At 37.7% G+C, this 12,026-nt stretch overlaps 1 protein-coding gene across 1 annotated transcript in view; it reads left to right on the top strand.

Annotated features, from left to right (window-relative positions):
* Hmga2 (high mobility group AT-hook 2) overlaps positions 1 to 12,026 on the top strand; it is a 132,242-nt gene that overhangs the window by 106,803 nt on the left and 13,413 nt on the right. The gene's annotated exons all lie outside the window — the stretch shown is intronic.

Below are 12,026 nucleotides of genomic sequence, written 5' to 3'. Positions count from 1 at the left end.
AGAACAAGGGGAGGACTTGAGGCTGAAGTGCTTTGTAAGGCCATAGCTGAGTGCCATAGGCACCACATTCTTGGTGCAGCATCATGTTACAGTAATATTATGAGAAAAACTTCTTCATACATATAGCTTTAATGTTCATATAGCTGGGTCCATTCACAAATGGGAGCTGTAGGTCACATGCTAGCCACTATTATGAAGTTGTTTTACTTTTACCATTAAGTAATGGCTCCTTGTGAATATAATGAATGCATGTGTTCTTTGCTCTCTCTGTAAATCTTTTGTTCCATTCATTTTTTTCCTCTTCCCTTAAGAATGTGGGGGGAGGACATCTCTACTCACAAATCAAATGCTTTAAATAGCCAAGCAAGAGCTGAATGAGGGAAATCAGGCAAGATAACATCTCTATGAAATGTATGCCTATGAACTCCGTCTCACACAATACAAAGGAAATTGCCATTGTCCTGTGCAAGTTAAGGTGAACACAACACATAAAACACCTCATTGTGGTGGCCATATATATTCTTGTACAGCTGAAACCAGAATCCTGAAGGCCACACACACACACAAATGGCCAGGCTTAAGTGACACGTTGGCAAATCAGAGCATGTGGATTTTATCTTCATAATGTCCTTTAATCATTTCCCAAAGGGCTACCGCCACAAATCAGGCCATCCACACCAGGGATGGCACCTCCACTGCCACTTCTATTGCTACAGCTGTCATCAAGGCCACCTTCCCAGTGCTCCCTAACAGTGTTCGTTCAGTTCTTATGGCTAGCAGTTGTGTGGTGGACTGTAGTAGTGTGCACCTTATTTGATCGCAAACCAACCCAATGAGGCTCCCATATTATACACATTAAGACACTGAAGCTTAAGTTGTCACCAAATCACACAGCTTGCTCACAGCTGGCCCCAATCTGGATCTCAGAGCTCTTTCTGGCTCCAAAATGCTCTTCCTTACCATTCTCAAGCTTCTTTTCCATGTCTATGAAGGGAATGGAATTCAAGTACCAAGATGCTACTTCCAGTCTTTACAAAGTAAATCGAGCTCCTTAGGGAAAATTCTTTTACCTGGAGCCAAAAATCTGCCTTTGTAATACCCTCTCCACCCCACTCCCACCCCAACCCCAAAGTAACTTCTGTCTCTTGGAACAGAAACTACAGTCAAACAGAGCACCTTGCAAATATCCTTCCTTTATTAAAAAAATTACAAATTAAAAAATATGCTACCACCACCAACAGTCACTCCCAAGATTAGAGATACCTACACATATCTGGCAAGAAGCCCAGACATACCAAAACATGTATTATCTAGAGCCAAGGACTTGAATACTGCTGCATCTGTATAGACAAGTGTTTCCATAGGCAACTTGTTCATACATTTAGGATCCTCCCTTGCCCAACTGACAGGGAGTCAGAAGAACAGCAGGACACAAAGACAGCAGTTACCACTAGACAGATAACAGCCCCAAGCACACCCTTGCATTCTGCTCTTCTTCAGTTTAACCCAGCAGAATGCTGGTTTGCACTGTAAGTCAGTGGGCATTGTGTCAGTTTCTAGAATGTGGGCAAAAGCTCATGTTATTTACTTTTCATCTCTGGAACCCCTCTTGAATAGTTAGGTTTTAGGTAGCATGTCATCCTTCAGTCTGCAATGAAATAAACTCAAATCTGGATTTACTGGAGGAAAATTCCAAACAGACTAAGAAAGCAAAAGCTACTGACACCATCTCCATAACCATAAAGGTAAAACATACACATAGTACTAAGAGAATTGTTCTTCAACATCCCCAGATTCAGTTCAGCAAAGGCAAAAGCCTTGTACTGGCATTCACAAGCAAGGTAAAAGACAGACTTTGTATTGGTGATTTCATAGGCAAGAGGGCATTTCTTTGGGGTCTCAAACACTAACTAGCCCAGTGAAAGCCCAGCATACCCAAAAGGGTATTTCTCTATGTTTACTCCCTGTCTTCCTTTGTTCAGAGAAAGTGACCATTTCCATGTCCCATAAGTAGCCTGATTTGTTGGAGCTGGGCCCAAAGCCTTGTCTCCTTGCAGGACATGTCTGGTCTATTGAGGTGGGTCAGAAAATCTGCTGTGTTTAATTTGTGTCTCTGAGAACAAATATAAGACAGAAAGATATAGAGAAGCTGAAACACTGACAATTCTTGACTCACTGAATTTGTCAACTTGGGAGTGCATCATCACCAAGTTTTTGCTGTGTTAGGTACAGGATATCCTTATTAAATCAAGTTGAGTTGGGATTCCTTTTTTTTTTTTTTGGTGGTTGTGGGGCTTGAACTTTGGGCCTGTGCACTGTCCCTCAGCTCTTCAGCTCAAGGTGAGCATTCTACCCCTTGAACCACAGCACCACTTCTGGTTTTCTGGTGGTTTATTAGAGATAAGAGTGAACTTTCCTGCCTGGGCTGGCTTTGAACCATGATCCTCAGATCTCAGCCTCCTGAGTAGCTAGGATTACAGGCATGAGCCACCTGCTCCCAGCAGGATTTCGCTTTTACATACAAAAGAATAACAGAATTTTATTTGGTGAGTTATTTGAGGGTCATCAGGATTTATTATTTAGCTTCTTATAAATTGGTTTAATTTTTACTATCATTCCTCAAAGACACTGATTTATAGGAAATATAGAGAGATAAAAATCATATTCAATAGGCAAGTTAGCTTTTTGCCATTGTGACAAAATACCTGGAAGAATAAACTTAAAACAAGGAAAGAGTCATTCTAGGTCCACATTCCTGATGTTTCAGTCCAAGGTAGCTTGGCTTTGTTGATTTGGTCTTGTGGGAGCAGAGTTGATCATTGCAGAAATACATGGCAGAATAGGCCTTATTCACCTCATAGGAGCCAGGGAGCAAAGGAAAAAAAAAAAGGAAAGGGTTGAAATCCCTATATCCTATTCAAGGACACACCTCCAATGGCTTTACTTCCTCCTATTAAGCCTCTCCTCCTAAAGGTATCACCATCTCCCAACAGAGCTACAGGTTGAGAGCCAAGCCTTCAACACAGGAACTCTTGGGGGATATATCAGATTCAGATGATAGCAATGTGTCTTGTCATGCTTTAAAAACACATTTGTTTTCTTCTCCCTACTTTTGATCACAAGAAAAGTAGCTCTATTGTGTCAACTACTGCTATGTTGGAGGGAAGAACTGTAGCTTTGAAAGCATTTTTCCCATGACTCATTTTATCAGAGTACTTATCTGAAGAGTACTTACTCATTTTTAAAGCAAGTGGGTAGGCCTTTCCAAAAATCTGAGACTGGAACCCATTTGTAAAAAGCACATAAGATTTCACAAGTTATGGAAAAGAACTTATGAGGGAATAGTTTCTTCCAGACCATGAGACAGTTTAGAAAATAGTTGCAATTGTTTTTCAATTTTTCACAGAAGATAGAAAGTGTATTAGGGGCTAAGTCAGGTAGATAGGCAGTTTCTATGGGAAGAATCTCCTTGAAGTTTTCCATTGGTGGCGTGATCTGTGCTGGATTGTAAATATAGCTTCTCTGAGATGGGGATATGGAGTGGTCACTGTCAGGAGCCTTGACTAGTAATTGTGCCTTAATCCAAATATATATAAATATTATATACAAATGTATATATTTGTATATGTGTGCACATATGCATCCATATATATGGGTAGGCTTTAAATCAGTATTTTAAATGAATTCCTCTGTATAGCAATGGGTAAAACATATCCTGAGTCAAAAACAATTATCATGGGTGGTCACATTCCAAAGAAATGAACACATATGGAAGGCACTAGCTAGTGAGTACGGAGACCATATTAGACAAAAAATGAAAGGCAAAGAATACACACTTTTTTAAAAATAGAAATCCATGGAGATGAGGAGGGAGGATGTCTGATGCTGTAGCTGAGCCTGAATGGAATTATGCCTACATAACATCTATTTGAGAGGCAAGCATATTTTGACCCCAGTCAATAATATATGAAATTATAAACCTCACCCATATTAAAATTATGTCTTTCCATTTCTTATGTCATGGAGACTATGGAATTTATAGCTATCATTTATTAAAAGCAAATAATAAAAAGGAAAACAAAATGTATTCACATTTACCACAAATAGTAAATGTCTTATATTCATTGCCTTATTTGATGTTTTATATTTTGAAAGGAAAAAAAGAAATAAAACAATTAAGAGAAAGGTATGTAGCTAGCTAGTCAAATAGATTGATCTATAGACAGATAAGTAACAGAGTATGATTTCTACTTTGTAGGGATATCTAATAAGAAATTTCGTGCTATTTGTATTTCTAAGACATCTTAAACTTCTTGACCAAAAAAAAACCTTTCCAGAGTAAAGCTATTATCATAAATAGTTTTCTGGATGCCCATTTGTCCTTTAAGTATCTTAGAAGTATTCTTTTGATTTAAGATCTCTAAAACTGTCATATTAATATAACTTTTCTTCTGATTTGGTTATTTTTCTTTTAGACGAAATAGAGTTAGAAAGCTAGGATTTGTTTTTTTCTTTTAGAATACAGATGGTTTTGTAAGCACTGATTTTTCATTTTAAAAAGAAGCATAGAATAAGTTGAGTAATTACCGGATTTTCTTTGGGGAGGCAGTGTAGTATACAAAGAAAAGGGAAAGGTGGGGACCAGGCAACCTGAGCTGGAGATGGGGCTTAATGACATGCCGGCCTTGTAATCTTTTGATTTGAGCTCTTTATGGGTAAAGTTGAATGGCAATACTTTCTCTAAGTGGCTGTTGAGAGGATTAAATCAGAAAATGCACATTAAATCACTTTCTAAACTACATATTTATTATCATGATCATGATCACTATTATACAATCATTGTAAACGTGGAAAGTGTCACGTATCATCCCATCCTGATTTGTATTGTTTGGTTTGGTGAATGTGATCGTGAAGCAAAGTTCAAACAGACATTTCTGGAATATTCAAAAAAATAATAGAGGAAGATGTTCACTTGTTAAGATGACAGAATACCCATAGTTGAACTGAGGTAGGCTCCAAGAGTTGTCTGAAGTTGGGTTTGAAACTGAGTAGATGGGTGAAATGGGTCAAATAAACTGTGTCCATCAAAAAATAGAGATATCATAACTTATGGAAATAAATAGTAATACAGAGAAAACATATGAGGGAAGACCCAAGCAGAAGGTTTTCTTAGGATAGCCCAGGGTACAAGGGCCACTTCACAAAGAAGAAGCCACACACTTACACAACCGCTGAAAAAGTTGAAGTATATAAGCGAATGTACAGGAATAGTTAACATTTCCCAGACTGGATATTAAGCTTCCTCCAAGGAAAACAACTGCTAAAGTCAGCCCTAGATTGGTGCCAAAAAAATAGTGTTAAATTAGGGTTGAAGGAGAGATATGACTCAGTTAAGTATTACAGAGCTCTCAATCCATAACCCATCCCTTTTGCAGTCCTTGAGAACATAAAGAGATTACCAATAAATTTCCTGACTCATTTAGGAAAGGAAAAGCCTAAAATCATGACTCAGCTTTGTAAACTTAGTTTCCGTTTATAAAAGCTATTGTGACAAAAGAAATACCAGATTTGTCAAATCATTTTGTGAAACTATTTTCAAATATTTGTATGTAAGACATGGACAAATACTGTCATCTATCTCAAATAGTTCCTTATTTCATTTCCATTATTCCATCCTATCTTGAGAAAGGATCTGAACTCTTTTCCTGCCTCAGTCTCCTAAGCCATATATTATAGGCCTATGCCACCATGCCTGAATCTTTTTCAAATATTTTTGATCCACAGATGGTTAAAGCCATTCATTAATTTTTTTCCTACAATTGTTCTTTGTATTTGAGAGCCTGACTCTCTACCCTTAAGACCATATATTAGAAAGAAAAAGCTCATCTAACATTGACTATTGCCTACTAATATTTATTTCCTCATCTGTCTCCCCTGTTTGACTTGAGTTTCCTTGATATTTCTTGCTGATTTTGTATACCCATTCCTGAATGCATGGTTCATCCTATATCAACTAGCCCTTGATGAGCCAATGAATGACTTCATCATGTTAAGATTAAGAAGGATGGATTTAAAAACTAATGAAGACACTGAACGGGTTCTTGTTGATCTTTCTTTTCCATCCATAATTCTTTACAAGGCAAACATCAGCCCCCAGGTCTACTCCCAGGAGACCTGCAGTAACTTATTACCACACATACCCAGGCTAATACTATAGTTCTTATCCTTGAACAGATTAAATGAAGCCAGCAGCAGCACTGAAGGCACTTGGCTATAAGCGTCTAATAAATACTTTTGAACTGATGCTTATTTTTGTCATTTACATTAAAGTCTAAAGGAAAAGCCAAATAGAGTCGAAAACAAAGAACATCTCTCTTCCTGCCATTACCACGAGAGATTTTTTGCCAGAACTCCCCAATGGTTTTATCAGTTTTTAGGAGACTTTGTATTTGAGAATTACAAAATTTTCTTCGCACTGTAAGGGCCAGATATTGTTTTCAAATTGCAACCATCTGTGGCTACATGTTATACATACATGGTGTACACACATGGTGTACACACTTTGTAGTCATCTCCAAGTACACATTGAAGGCATGAGGAATGGAAGTTAGGATTCAGCCCAAGCCTTCAAGAAAATGGTCAACAGCCACTATGATAGATTATTTCATCCTTTTTGCTAAGGCCTCCTACCACTGGGAGCTAGGGTTGTTCTCCTTTTCAGGAACCACTAAAGCAGGGAAACCACCTCGCCAAGAAGAGCAGTGCATAGCTATCGCAGAGTCATCCTCAGTTTGTTACACCAACATTTCAGCTGAAATAAATTCCTCACACTTCAGTTGCATAGGTTTTCTGATTCCCAAAAATACAGTCTTGGGGTAAATCACATCTTTTGATCCCTGGGTTTTATAGAATATCCCTATATTAGGAGTTGATACATGCTGGGCTATTGGTGTCAATGTTTAATGCTTATCAGTGTTTATTAATGATCACTAATGCTTAGTGCTCACCAAGCATTGACCATTAATACAAACTTGTACTAGAAGTTATGGTGTTTATTCTAGAGCTTCCCTGGAATGGCACAGATAATTGTAATGGATTACTTATTGCAAGATACAGTTTTCAGTGAAGAGGGAGAGTTCAAAAAGGACTTGGAGAGGGTATTGAAATTTTAAAAGTAAATCCAGAGGGTCATGAACAAGTCTATTGATCCCATGATTCCATGAAAGGAAAGAAGTTTGAAACTTTAAACAACTTAGGACAAAGGGTTAAGAAGATATTGCTTACACTGTATGCCACACAACTATAACTGCCATTGACCTTGGTTGGTTGGCTGTATGAAAATGTTTATGCAGAATTGACAATTGCTTATCTAGAGTCTGAGCTTCTTCTGCTTTTCCATTTTTTTATACTTTTACTGTAAAGAACGAATCCACTCTAAAAGTAGTCGAAGTGCTTAAGGAATAGATGTATTTATTACTGCAATTCTGTCCTCATGTATTTCCTAATCAAGCATGTTGCACTTGTGTAGATTTTTTTTTAAAATCACAAGCCACACTATTTCAAAGATCCAATTTAATCATAAAATAGTGTTTTGGAAGTGTAAAAACAAGTATCCTTTTACCAGCCATTTTTATTGTATTTTAATTACTTTTTGGCAATACAGGGTCTTGAACTCAGGGCTTTTATGTGCCAGGCAAGCACTCTACCACACATGTTACACTTTAGCCTTTTTTTTTTTTTTTTTGCTTTGGTTATTTTTCAGCTAGCATCTTGTATTTTTGCTCTGAGCTCGCATCATATCCATACCCTCTTGTGTGGCTGGGATTAGAAGTGTGTACCAAGTTCAGAGAGCAACATTTTAAAAATTATAGCATATTTAAATTACAACTTAAAAAAAAACTGTGGGAGGTATTTTGTGAGATGTGAACTAATCAAAGTTATATTTTAGGAACCTTCTTACCTTTCACAGAAATTAGGGGTTTAAAAGTCCTTTCTAGTAAATTGGAATCTGTTTTATCCTGTAGTGTTGTGAGAAGGAAAACCAATCTACTTGTGAAAAGTTTATGCTCAAAATCAGAAGTACCTGTAGATTGAACAATGCTGATTTGATTTTAACAACATCTATTACTGGCTGCAGGGGGAAAAAGATATAATTAGATTAACTTTTTGCTGTACACGTAAAACTCAAAGATTTATCTATTTAAAGAACCCACTGGCAGCACTCTGGTGGCTGGGTCACACTTGTAATTCTAGCTACTAAGGAGACTGAGGTCTTTGGATTGCGGCTTAAAGCCAGCCCCACCAGGAAAGTCCATGAGGCTCTTCTCTCCAATTAACCACCAGAAAACCAGAAATGGTGCTGTGGCTCAAAGTAGTAAAGCCCTAGCCTTGAGCAAAAAGAGCTCAGGGATAGCGCCCATGCCCCCAGATCAAGCCCAAGATGGGGGCGGGGGGGAGAAGTTTGTGTGGGAAGAGGGGGCGCTGAAGGGCTACTTCCTTTCTATGATCAATTTGAGATCCTTTGCATAACAATCATCCTTACTTTACGTGTTACTTCATTTAAAAAAAAACAACTTAGGTTTAAGCCTAATTCAAACATTTTCATTTAATGTTCAGATTAGTAGTAAAATGAACCACTAATGTTTAAGTTCTTTGTGAATGTTTAAGTTCTTTGTGGTAAAGGATTTTCCTTCAATGCCTATGAGAAAGAGAGCTTAGCTGTCTAAGAATCAGCTTTAAATACCTAGACTTGCCAAGCACTGGTGGCTCATGCCTATAATCTTAGCTACTCAGGATACTGAGATTTTAGGATCACAATTTGAAGCCAGACCAGGCAGAAAAATCCATGGGACTCTTATCTATCTTATCTTATCTTATCTAGATTAACTATCAAAAAGCCAGAAGTGGTTCAAGTGGTAGAATGCCAGCCCTGAAGGGGTAAAAGAAAGCCAAAGCCCTGAGTGCAAGCCCCATTAGATAGATGATAGACAGAGTTAGACAGGTGGATATGATATGGAGCATTCTGAAACCCTCCACTCTTGCTAATAAAGGAAGAACCTCTGAGTAAGGTGGGGCAACTGGACCTTACAGGTCTCTCATTGGTGGGAGTCACTTCTCATCAGTAGCCTAGCTGGTTCAGCATTGGGTCCTACTTAAGAAACCACCAGCTTTCTTCTGGCATGCCCTTGGGGAGTACTAAGAAACTGAGGGTCAGGAAGGAGAAAATGAGGGAAGAGGTGATGCTATTCAAAGAGAAATGCATTCATTATCTGACCTGGGTAACTGTAGCCTTTCATACAACACCTTTACGATAAAAATTAACTTAAGAAAAAAGAAATGTAGAAATCCAACAGAGGACAACAGAAGAAGGAAGGTGAATCTGGACGTGGAATCAAAATCAAGGAGTACAAGTATAGCTTCTTTTGGATTGGCTATAGATTTGATTTCTCTTCCTTCCTTCTTACCTTTTATCTTTCTTCTTCCCTTTCTTTTTTCCTTTCTTATTTTCTTTCTATTTCTTCCTTTCATTCTTTCCTTTTTTTTTTTTCCTTTTTAAAACTAAGAGAACAGGTTTCCTCCAGAGATTATCCAGAGGATTAAGGGAATTAATAGACTTAAGTTGTTTTAGTTTTAAAAAATGATCTCAGGAGATTATCTTAATTCCTTTTCTGCCTTAGTTTCCCTGTGAGAAAATGAAAACAATAAAGCTCAGGCCCTCCCAGTCACAAAAGGGCAGATGTTAAATATAAAGTATTTTTGCCTCTATGTAGGAAATGCATGTGTAAAATATCACCCATTTATTAAAGTTCATGGAAACACACAGTTAAGCACAGAAAAGATTAACTGCACATTTGGTATTATTCCCTTCTTATTCAGAAGCAGTGGCCCAGTGTGCTTTTAGTGCCAAGATTCCCAAGCAATTGGTTTCTAGATGTCAACACTGAGTTCTAAGTTAGGAGATGGCCTGAGTGAGATAAGATACATACAGTTTGTTTGGTGTCCAAGAAGTGTTCCAGCCAGTAGTTTGTTTCCTTTCCTTTTTTATGAATGGTGGTAGTATTATGCTTCAGTCTGCATTTTTTTGACTGAAGCCATTCATAAAAAATAAAAACAAAACAAAATAACAACAAAACTTTCTCAGCACAGTCTGGAGCTCTTGTATGCCAGAGGCTGGGAACATATCCTGGCAGTCCTAACCACAACCAGCATTGAAAGCATTCAAGGGTCTGTTTGTTTGGTGGCCTGAGAAGCATGAAGTGCTGTGTCTAAGTGTAGCTGGTAGAAGTTCTATGACACGGACTAGGCCGGGAGCCAGGGCTGGCAGAGTTTCAGACATTGTCTTTCCTCTCATTGAAGTGTCAGGACCTAATTCATGGAAAATTGGGTGAGCTGGCAGCCCTTGCAGAGTGTTTCATTGAGCTGTACTGCACAGGAGTCATGTGACTGAGGGATCCTGGGCCAAAAAAAAAAAAAAAGGAAGGTGGAGGTTCTAAGCAGGAGGAAGCAGTCAGCCTGCAAGAATGTGTGTGGATTTGAAACGCTTTGAGTGTAAACATGTGTACAGGTGTAATCGGCAGGAAAAAAAGAGGAAGAAGAAAAGCAGTTGGTTCTTACAAATGACCCTTTTGAAATGAATACTCTCTCAGATCACGCTTTAGAGTCCTAAGAGGCAAGAAGTCTTAGTCAGCCCTGGGTTGATTCCACCTGGAGAAAACATCATCTCAGATCCTGGGCTTTGATGATGATGTCATTTCTATAATCATTTAAAGACAGAGGGAAGAACTTCCTTTTTCAGTAAGCATTTTATTTTATTTTATTTCCTTTTATTTTTATGTGCTCATTTTTTTAACAAAAGGAAAAAAACTCACTGAATTTTTATATGACGTGAAAAAAAACCTCACTGAATTTTTATTTGATGTGTTTAATGTATTTCATATGCCAGTGATAAAACATCATAGCACCCCAGAAATTCTAAGGAAGGAAAAATGAATGCAAAGAATTTACTCTGACTTCTGTGTTTTGAAGAACAGTAGAGATTTCTTTTCTTTCATGGAAGCATGATACTCCACATCAGGGTGACTCAATTCCTACTGGCAAATCTTGTTGGTTGGTAGATAATGGTGTAAGAAAGACTTGCATTCCAAAACGTATCAAAAAGCTTCTTCAGTTGCACATTTTGCAATTCTAGAGGAAAACAAATGTTTTTAATTCTCTATTAAAAAACTAATCTTGGCTACAGAAACTATTTCTCTTGAATGTTTCACTCAAAATAAGAGGGGTTTTTCTTTGTTTTTTTTGTTTTTACAATTCAATATAGATAGAAGTAGATACAATAGAGTATTCTTCATACTATCAAGAATTAAGTGAACTTACAGAAAGGGAGAAAAGATTTGCAAATTATATGTACGATAAATGACTTGTATCCAGGGCATAAAAGAACTCTTATGACTCAATGGTGAAAAGAAGAGCAAAGCATGTGACTAAACTTTTTCCCCATTAAAAGACATACACATGGCCAATAAGCACATTTAAAATACTTTACGTAATTAATTGCAAGGGAAATTAGAATCTGAGCAAAGGCATGTAACTTTACCCCCAGTTCAAAGCCTATAAATAGAAAAGACAGACAGGAAGATTCCAGTGGCTCATGCCTGTAATCCTTGGTTTTCAGGAGGCTGAGAGTTGATGAATCTCAGTTCAAGACCAGCCCAGGATGAAAAGTTCTTGAGACCCTGTTTTTGAAAACCACTAACAATAAAAAAGGCTGGAGGAATGACTTAAGTGGTAGAACACTAGCCTCTCAGCTTTGGTAAAATTCTCCTGTATTGCTTGTTGGGCTATGAAATTGTGCACCTGCTTTGGAAAACATCTGGTAGCTGCTCAAAAACAAAAATTCTGTATAACCCAGCAATTCCACTCCCAAGATTTTGCCCACAAGAAATGATAATAAAAAAAACATTTTTTAATTACATAATGGGATGACTCATAATATGCAAAAGGCAAAATTACCCAAATGGCCATCAACT

Source organism: Dipodomys spectabilis, unplaced genomic scaffold (assembly GCF_019054845.1).
Source record: "Dipodomys spectabilis isolate Male_0828 unplaced genomic scaffold, ASM1905484v1 ptg000234l, whole genome shotgun sequence".
NCBI classification, from domain to species: Eukaryota; Metazoa; Chordata; class Mammalia; order Rodentia; family Heteromyidae; genus Dipodomys; species Dipodomys spectabilis.
The sequence above is the reverse complement of the archived record's forward strand: the minus strand, read 5'-3'. Positions and strand labels throughout refer to the sequence as shown.